Consider the following 8,756-nt stretch of genomic DNA (forward strand, 5'->3'; position numbering starts at 1 on the left):
ACAGCCCCCATATGCACAAGCACTTCGCCTTTTCATTTAGCTCCTAACCCTTCTAGTTTCCCTTTACTTCTCTCTTTATCGCCTCTGCCCCCATCATAGTATAAAACTGCTGACTTTCTTATCATGAGAATTGCTTAGTAAGTCAGCCCCATGCTCTGATGCCTTCAGTCTGAGCCAGTAACTCAGAGAAATCTTTCTCAAACATAGACTTGACACTGGTATTATTTCCTGAAAGCATTCCAATCCCATTGTCTGCCAAAATTAATCACCACACTCTAGCCCTCGGAACATATTTAATTTTTATTGAAGAAAATAACAAGTCCCAGCTTTGCCCAGCCTGATGCAACTCTGCTGCTACAATTTAAAATGTGCTAATTTTTCCCTCCAAAATCTTAAGAGTTCCAACATGGCTCAAAGTCCAACTGCAAAGTCTCTTCTGAGATACAAGACACATAGCTGCCGACAATTATAATTTTTTAAAGAAAAAATATAATAGGTAATCATTTCATTTCCAAAAAGGAGGAATGGGGGAAAAATAGAACAAATCATGATTGAAACTGAATAGGGAAAAGTTAAGTTTTGTACCAACATTTTAATCATCTGGGAAACATGTTCATACTACACTTGATCTTAGCCAAAAGGCCGAGAAGCGACAGGAAACACGTTCATGAGACATGAATTTCAGAGGGCTTAGATGGCTCTGTCCTTGTAGGTCTGCCAGTGTCAGTCCATAGGGCCTCTACCTTTGGCTGGCTGCCCTCAGTCTGACTTTCCTTGACAGAAATTCAGTTGCCCTCCTGTCTCCAAGTTACTGGGGTCTCAGTGACAGAATCAGCCTCCTCTAAAAGCTTCATGCATTGCGCTTTCAAAGAATACTGGCAGGAACACTGCTGCTGACAACTACTTTTGCCTGACCTCCTAGGTTTTTTCTTAGACTGGGTGAAAGTATCCATCCATGATCCCTAAATTCTTACACTTTGCATTCCTGTGATCGTCCTGTTTTCAACCTCCCCAGCACTGGAATTATAGGTATATGCCACCATGCCGGGACTCTGTGGCTAGCTTCACCCACCCTGGGGGTGGAGCTGGCCCTTCATGTGTTGCCAGGGATCAAACTGCAGTCCCTGCACTTGCCTAAACAGGTGCTTTAGTCAGCTGAGCTATCTTGCCGGCCCTATGGTTGGTTTTAAATGTAAAAAATCTCTTCAGAAACTATACCTACTTTAACCCCAGATTCTGACCACACTGGAACATTTTCAAATCTTTGACCCTCAATTTTCCTCCTAATTCTCAATATAAATCTAGCTTGAAGCACCCTTGAGTACTCCCACCACAATGTGAATATGGGGTTGCTTTACAGTATTCTCAACCAATTCAGACTGTTACCTTGAAGCTCACCCTTATACAGCTTCCAAACATGAATAGAATGTATACAAATTCTTTGACAGAAAGAAAAGCGTATAGCTTCCACCCTAACTCCCAATGCAGACCTCTTCCCAATTCGAAACTTCAGATACATGGCCTGCAAAGCCCTCCTTCCTTCCTATCAGCATTCTGGTCTTTGGAGCCCTGACCAGAACTTCCCATCAAGCTTTATCTGCAGAGTTTTAGACTTTCTCTAAGCCTGCTCCTACAATCTTTCCCAAATTCTTTCCTACAAACAAATTCCCAAAGTTCCTGAACCAGACAGTCAGTGGCAATCATAACTTGAGCCTTCCAGCGTCTATTGGTCAGCTTCCTATTGCTGATGAAATATCTGACACTTAAATTTCAACACAGAGAAGATTTGTTTTGGCATTGGTTTCAGGCCCTGGTCAGTCAGCTGCCTCTGAGGAAGAAACATAAGTGGATAAAGGTGTAGCAGAAGGGGGCAGTTCTACTTAGGGCACCCTGGAAGTGAAAAGCAAAAAAGAATACCAGAGAGGAATGGGATAGGGACAAATCCAGTCCCCAAAATCTTGTCCCCATGATCCACCAAGACACATTCACAATTGTGCTTTACTAGTCTAGGTGTCTCTCAAGCCAATCAAGTTAACAGACAGGATTAACTATCACTAGGGAAAAAAATAGCAGACTTTGTTAATATAGAGTAGGGAAGGGCTGGTGAGATAGCTTGGCAGTCTAAGTGCATGGCTGGCAAGTGCAAGGACCTAAGTGTGGTCACCAGTATCATGGGCCATGCTGACCTAGAATCTTAGGCATGTGATGCTGGCCACCAAAACGTGGAGTGGCAATGCACACCTGTAATCCTAGCAATGGGGAGGCTGAGACAAGATGATCACTACAAATTTGAGCTACATAGCAAGACCCTGTATGAAAGAAAGAAAGACAAAGGAAGGAAGGAAGGAAGGAAGGAAGGAAGGAAGGAAGGAAGGAAGGAAGGAAGGAAGGAAGGAAGGGAGGGAGGGAAGAAAGAAGGGAGGGACAGACAGAGGGAGGGAGGGAGGAAGGAAGAAAGAAAGAAAGAAAGAAAGGAAAAGAAAGAAAGAAAAAGACAGCAAGAACACAGTAGGGGATAAAGAAGAAAAAAGAGGAAGGCTAAGATGGACATAATGATCAAGATAAGATACAGATATATACATGTACAAATTTCCCAAAACAATTGTTACTATGTCACAGACATACATGAATAATAAAGAAAAAAACAGATAAACTATCATGCAGATTAAGAGTAGAGACTCAGGGAATGGACCTCAGGCCCCCAATGTGAATGACCACTTGGATCCTCACTTGCCTTATCTCCAAATTTAGGATGCAAGTAAGAGTCGCCCTTTCACAGGATGACTATGAGGACTGAATGAAGTTAGGCATGTAAAATATGCAGGTTGATGCTCAGATTGGCACATAGAAAGTGCTCAGGATCCTATGTACATAATCCCCTCCTTTCTGTTGGTTGTCGTCTCAAAAGTCTAAGCTTTGTGAGACAAGAAAGTGAGCAGTAGAGGAGGGGCAGACTACCTGATTTTATTTTCTACTCTGGAATTTGCTAGCTCTGTGGAAAGGAAAATTTACTGAAACTTTCTGAGACTTAACTTCCCTAATTTTGTAATGGAGTAGAAGCAGTGCCTGCCTTACACAGTTAGGAGAAGAAATTAAATGCTTAGATTATCACTTGGAATTTAGTCAAGACTTGATGGCAAGATATTAGCTGTTAGTATTATTTGCATTCTTACTGGTAGACAGGTTTTTTTGGTTTTTAATTGTGTGATATAAGCTTCATATATGTGCACTCAAATGTGTATAGAATACATATGAATTAATCAATCATCCAGTACAAACTAAAACATTCTGGACAAAGTCTGAAAACTGACTCAGCTTTGGAAATTTTAGTTCTTCTTCTCTGTTTCCTCTTGCACTGGAAAGAAGGCAGCGACTGAGGCAGAAACACATTTCCCGCTTAAATCCACAGTGAGCACAATAGCGTTTGTCCTCACAAGTTAGCCTTGAAGGTAAAATCACTGATCCATAAATCCCTGGAGACAGCTGGGCCCTTTAGGCTTGACAGCGGCATGTAATCCCCAGTATCCATAAAGATGTTATGCCTTGAACTACTTTAGAAAAGAAAACTTCAGTAAAATGGCTCAGACGAAGCTGCTGCAAATCAAAGCTGTGCTGTCCTAGATGTGAAAATGAACCCAGGAAGACACTGGAAATCTACCTTGAAAAGCTCTGCGAATGAACACCTTTTTCCATGAAAGTAGAGCTCTTGTCCATATTATGCAGCACCCACTCTCATGCTTTGTGCAAGGTTTATACCTCCAAAGGAAAAATGGAATTTTTTCATACACTGCTATATTTGTGTATGTATGTATGTATGGTGCATGTGTGGGTGCATGTGTGTGTGTGTACACTTGTGTGTACATGTGTCCTGAAAGCAGGGGGAAATTATAATGAACATACAATTCACTTCTAATTCCAATGGAAATTGTTTTCTTCTTTATACTTTCCTGTATTCGATTTTGTTTCCCACCACATAAATGCATTAATAAACTGAGAATATTCTCAGTTCCACTATTGTGATAACTACTTTCTTATCTTTTGGCTTCTGTGAATAATTTCACCACATCCCACTAATGCATACCAGTGAGCCTGCTTTCTCTAAATTAGCTCTGTCTCTACTAAATTCTTGCATTATATAATTGTCTAACTTTCACAAATGATTCACACACAAGATTTTTATTATTTTTGTTACAGGGATTATATAATAAGGATTTTTTTCTTCTTCAGACTGTGAGTACTGAGAGCCTGGGATCTAAATGTCTTTTTTTTTTTTTAATCAGGCATCATAGGCATAGCGTGTGGACAAATGAACTCATCTCTCTGCCTTCCACTGAGCCAAATTGGCAGAGTTGAATGACTCCCCCCACCTGCCTGCTGCAGACATTGTTGCTATGGTCACTAGAAAAGCACCAGTAGCTATAGGTGAGATTATATGGACACCATAATTCCAGATAGTTCCGACAGAGTCTAAGGTGTGAAAAAAAAATGGAGTTCGATTGGAGTTGACCAGTAGAAGGAAGGTAGCATAGATGCAATAGAAGACTTCAGCATCCTTCACGTAATCCCACACCCTTGGCTCTGCAGTGCATGCTGCTCAACTCCTTGTCCAGCAGCTGCCTATTGTTTTCTTAGGTCTCTCTCTGGCCATTAGAACAAACTCTGCCTATATATACACCAGAGGATAGAAATACGGAATTTGACTTCCTGTTGGTGGTAGTTTGCAGCACTTGGTGAGATAACCTTGGAACTTATGTTCTCTGCTGGTTCTCAGACATACTCAGCAGAGCTCAGCACCAGTGTTGCCTTTCATCCACAGTAAAGAGAAGCATATGGCTTTAGTGGGTGAGGCATTGCATAAGCCATTGGGGCCCTACGCATTATAAGACCTACGTACTGCTGCTGAAGAAGCCAAAGTCTGTTGTCATAATAAGCCCGTAAAGAGTTAATTATGTATGTGATCCAGCACAGCAAAGAAAAGACAAACGTACTACCTGAACTTGCAGTACGTTTGTAGAAAGGGGTGCTACCCGATGCTAAGCTAGAATCCCCAAGCTCATACTGAACACTCGAAGCTTTGCATTCATATTTTCAAAGACATAAATTGCCTCATACAACCCCCCAAAATAGTCCAAAATAGGACAGAATTCAAAGGTTGGCATTCTAAAAGGATGCATGAGGATTATAAAAACTGCTTGTTTCAGATCCCTACAAAGCTATCTGAGGTATGAGTGGTTCTTTTCAGAGCAGAGAACAAGGCGATTTCACATTACACAATGTATAATATCCCTCTTAGATCCACTGCTGACTCCATAGCGATGGCTGGCATAGAGCTTTTCAGAATCAGGCATCTGACTCATCTTGAAATCATACTTTTATGATCAAAAATTTTAAATGATATAAAAGCTTTTTGTGGCTCAAAACATCAGTGACAAATCTAATGTGATACTGAGCAAATTAAATTTCTACTGAGGCATTTTGAAAAAAATGAAATGTTTTAACTTACAGTTATACATAGCCTAAGCTCTCTATAAATATAATACAAAGAGAATTTTTCATGATTCTAATGCTTCTAAAGTTGTCTTGACATGTTGTAATTATCTCTAGATTTCATTAAGTTTCTAGGCACTGATTTTTGTTCTTTTGTAGCAGCTGCCCCCACTTAAAGGTGGAGCTAAGATGCAGTGGGAATAGGGTGAGAGGGTTGTGTTCATTTCCTAGGACTGCCACAGAAAACAACTCCAAGCTGCATGACTTAAACAATAGACATTTATTATCTTACTGTTGAGAAGGAAAGAAATTTGTCTGATTTCAACAAGTCAGTTCTTCCTGAGGGATCTGAGAAAGAGTTTGCTCCAGGCCTCTCACTTGGCTTCTGTGGGGGAATATTTGATGCTCTTTGACTCGTAAAAGCATCACTCTGATTCTGGCCCTCCTATTCCTATATGTCTTACTTCCTAATTCTCCCTTCTTATATGGAGCCCATTAATCAGCATGAAAGCCCACATAACGATCTCATTTTAACTTGAAATCTTCTCCAAACACTTTATCTCCAAGAAAGGTATTGAGGGTAGGATTTCACCAAGCAATCTGCAGGAGGCGCAATTCAATTCCTAAAAGGAGACATTATTGTGATGCCTCCTGATTCCAGACCGGGCTCCAGCTACATGATTCGTTTGAATTTAAAACCTTCTATGAGACATGTTTACTTATTGTTGTTTTCCAGTTATCTTCCTTCTTTTAACACTTTTTTAATCATCTATTGTATGCTAGAAACTCCACAAGTGAGAGATTCTGTATAGGATGATACAGATTTTTATTTTGCGCCACATACTTAAATATGTACTAGCTCAGTGGTCTAAGCACCTGCCTAAAAAGCTCAAGGATCCAGATTCGATTCCTGGTACCACATGCCATGCTGGCCCCAGAAACCTGGGCTCGCCATGCTGGCCTCCAAAACCAAGCAACGTGGCACACTCCTGTAATCTCAGCACTGGGAAGGCTGAGACAAGAGGATCATTATGAGTGTGAACTGCTTAACGAGACACGATACCAAATAAATCAATAAATAAAACATTAAAATTAAAAGGTTAAAGGGCTGGCCAAATAAATAACTCAGCAGGCTTTTGTATATGATAAGGTCAGTCAAATCTCCCCAGGATTTATCCTGTAACCCTGTACCACAGTTTGCAGATTCTTTGTCAGTGTCAGCCACGTGAATGAGTCACAGCCATTGCTTGACCAATTTGCTCTGTGTGAAAGCCTGAGAGAATGTTTTCTCTCCAGGTGACTCTCCTATTAATCAGTTTTGAAACTGTCTCATTGCTATTTGTTTCTCAATAAAATAAAAATTTTAAAAAAGAAGTAAATCAACCAGAAAAAAAAGACATTTTTCAATTTGGAAACATTGAGTGAATAAATAAATAACAAATTGAATGTGTCCCTGGACTAATATAAAAGTGAGAAATGTCTTCCCTCCGTATTGCATGGGTAGAAAGTGTACCTAAGGATGCCTACATACCTGTTACAGAACATGATCCTGGCCAGCAAGAGTTATTTGGAGGCACATAATTACTGATGTCTGATCAGCACACTTTTACACATAAAAAAAATTGCTTTCCTCAGGTATTAATTCAAACATTAAACTCTGAATTTTCACAGGTTTCCATATAGCCATCTGGGTTTCTAGTAAGTATAAGAGCTCCTGGTGTCCCAGACACCGGAGATACAATGGTGCCTGAGTAATTATAGAGAAATTACAGTCCAAGGTGTGGTAAAAAGAAGTATTTCCTTACTCAAGCACTGTTCTGCTTGATATGTTGTGTGAGCTTGAGGAGTCTAGAAGCTTCACTGAGGAGCTCAGCAGTTCTGTATCCTGGGGTGTAAAGGACGTGCCCTCTCTACTCTAAGGATGCTCTTCAATGTGTCAACTTGAGAAGTTTAGAAGTTCGAGTTAGTGATCCACCAGGGACCAGGGTCCTCACTTTGTGTACATCCTCAGCTAGTGGCAGAGGAGGACATGGAGAAGTTGTGGGTGTGGGCGAGTAGCCAGTATACACTATAAGGAAGGAAAAGAGGTTTCCCCACCCTGCTTTACCTCTTGCTCCTTCTGCTGTCTTCTGCCCCGTTGTACTGTTGCCCTTGTGCCACCTGCCACCCCTCCCTTGAAGCCAGCTGATTATTGACTGAAACCCCCAAGAACTATGTGCCAAATAAACCTTTTCTTCCTTAATTTGGAGTGCTGGATATTTTGTCTCAGCAGCAAGAAAAGTATAACCAAGACATGGGCCAATTTGTTTTATTTTATTTTCCAAAGTATGGTAACTGTTTTGTTTCTTTAATATTTGGATTGGAGATTAATCACAAAAAATTAATTAGTGACAAATTTGTAATATATTCTAAGTATATTGTATTTCAAGTGTTTCAGGTTTGACAAAACCATAAAGGGTTATGGAGTAATCTTTATTTTGTTCCACACTTAAGCTTCTTGAGAGAATAGTACCAACAAAATTCTCAATTAAAATGAGACACTCATATATCTGACAAAAGTAAAATACACTTTTGCAGTATCTTTTCATTGCGTTTTTATTCATTTGTACCATGGAAATATTAGTAGTATGTAATAGACTGTATATTTTTAAAATCTCTTAAATAGGCTATCTCACAGAGTAAGACAATCTAGACCCAATGTCTATGGTAGCATTTTACACAGATATTTAATGTAAATGGCTGAGTCTCAAGGCTGATGAGTTTTTCATTTGTTTCTAATGAGCACGATGTGCTTAACATTTCACTGCACTATAGCCTAGAGTTTTATAAAATTTGATTAAATGATTCAGTTGCAGTGAAATAGACTAAAGGGTCAGACTGAAATCTTTTGATTCTGCCTCCAGCTATTTAATAAGGAACTTGGCAGACTGTTGCAGCTAAATGTGAAGTTGCTCAAATTCTTACCAATTATTGTAAGTCTATGCTTGATATTACAGAAAATATGTCTAATAGTTTTGTATTAAAATCCTAGAATCTGTTTCACTAACAAAATGTATCAATTATTAATTCTTATGTATCAATTCTAGGCATTCTAAGTGGAATACCCTCATTATCAAGTATGTGAATATAAGACACAAGTTGTGCTAAGAAAAGAGGTCAAAAACACCCCAAATATCACCCCAGAAAGAATGGCTATCATAAAGAAATCACCCAACAACAAATGTTGGAGAGGCTGTGGGGAAAAAGGAACCCTTCTCCACTGCTGGTGG

At 39.8% G+C, this 8,756-nt stretch overlaps 1 pseudogene; it reads right to left on the minus strand.

Annotated features, from left to right (window-relative positions):
• Positions 1–494: 494 nt before the first annotated feature.
• LOC111813050 lies at positions 495–654 on the minus strand (annotated as a pseudogene).
• Positions 655–8,756: the final 8,102 nt, after the last annotated feature.

This window comes from Octodon degus, unplaced genomic scaffold (genome assembly GCF_000260255.1).
Source record: "Octodon degus isolate 3935 unplaced genomic scaffold, OctDeg1.0 scaffold00161, whole genome shotgun sequence".
NCBI lineage: Eukaryota > Metazoa > Chordata > Mammalia > Rodentia > Octodontidae > Octodon > Octodon degus.